The sequence below is a fragment of the Grammomys surdaster genome, unplaced genomic scaffold (genome assembly GCF_004785775.1).
Source record: "Grammomys surdaster isolate TR1022 unplaced genomic scaffold, NIH_TR_1.0 146, whole genome shotgun sequence".
NCBI lineage: Eukaryota > Metazoa > Chordata > Mammalia > Rodentia > Muridae > Grammomys > Grammomys surdaster.
The window spans coordinates 13,023,499-13,024,949 of NW_021604604.1; the positions used below are offsets into that span (position 1 = coordinate 13,023,499).

Here is a 1,451-nt window from a genome sequence, read left to right on the forward strand (position 1 = left end):
AGGCAATGACATAGGCAAACAAGACTGGCTGTGTGTTGAAAATGATTTAAGTCAGGAACAGGGATTACTATGCATTTAAATGGGTTTCAACTCGTACACTTCTCAAAAGGTGTATATTTTAGGGACTTGGGACATGGCTCAGTTGTTGAAGTGTTGACATAAGGTCCCATCACTGTGTCCAAGTCAGGTATGACAGTGGGTGTTTGTAACCGTAGATGTGGGGTTGGCGTGGGAGTTAGGGGTGAGGGTAAGATGAGGGGCTAGTTCACAGAGCTTATTGGCCAGCTAGACTACCTGCATTGCTGAGCTCCAAGTTTGGAGAGAATCTGTTCCTCAGAACATAAAATAGAAAGCAACGGGGAGACAGGTGATGTCACCTCTGTCCCTCACATACCACACAGGCACACACATCTGCATGCATGCCATGTGCACACCCACGTGAACATGTAGACACATCACACCACCTTTTTTAATAACTTGAAAAAATATTTTTATTGATGTGTGTGTGTGTGTGTGTGTGTACACATGTACATGCCTGACGTCTGTATGTGAGTATATGCTCTCCATGTATAAATACAGGCATGTACACTGTGACACGCATGTGGAGATGAGAGAGCAACTTTCCAGACAGCATTCTCACCTTTGACCACGAGGTCTGGGAATCAACCTCGGCCGGGTTTGTGTAGCAAGTGTCATTTCCTGTCTCATCATTGCATGAGCCCATACACGAAACATTCAAAAGGTCTATTAAAAAAAAAATTCACTGTAGTTTCGTCTGTGTGACGAAATATCTTAGAAAGGTAACTGTGGTGCTCGCTTCGGCAGCACATATACTAAAATTGTGACATACAGAGAAGATTAGCATGACCCCTGCGCAAGGATGACATGCAAATTTGTGAAGCGTTCCAAATTTTTCCGGCTTAGAATTACATCAGTACACAAACACCTCCTCTCAGGGGACTTGCCTTAAACTCTGGTTGTTCCTTTGCTCTGGGTGAGAGCAGTCTGACAGAAGCTGGGGACTTCCTGCGAGGCTTCTCCCATGCAGACACCAGTGATTCCCTTCTGAGACCAGCTGCCTTCCTGTCCCTGGGACACCATCACTGTTCTTTCCATGTCAGTCGCTTATGCCCTGCTCTCATCTGGGCTCCTATGCTACTGAGGTGAACCCCAGGGCCCTGAGCCTAGCCCTCATGCAGTGAGCAAACTATGGGGCCCGAGTCCCTGCAGAGGGACATCGTGGCCTCAGATTGTCTTTGTGTACCTCTGCACATGCGTCTGGGCATGAAGGCTCTGGCGGTCTCACCCTCCAGTGTGGAGTCTGTGGCAGTGAGTCCAAGCTGACTATGTTTGACTTTTCAATTCCTCAATGTGATTTTATATGAAATAAAGTAACCCATCCACAGAAGAAAGGAAGGAAGGAAGGAAGGAAGGAAGGAAGGAAGGAAGGA

General features: G+C 46.9%; 1 non-coding gene across 1 annotated transcript; it reads left to right on the plus strand.

The window, feature by feature from the left end:
- Positions 1-809: 809 nt before the first annotated feature.
- On the plus strand, positions 810-915 carry LOC114619111. The gene has a single exon (XR_003711071.1). It is a non-coding gene; the product is annotated as a U6 spliceosomal RNA (small nuclear RNA).
- Positions 916-1,451: the final 536 nt, after the last annotated feature.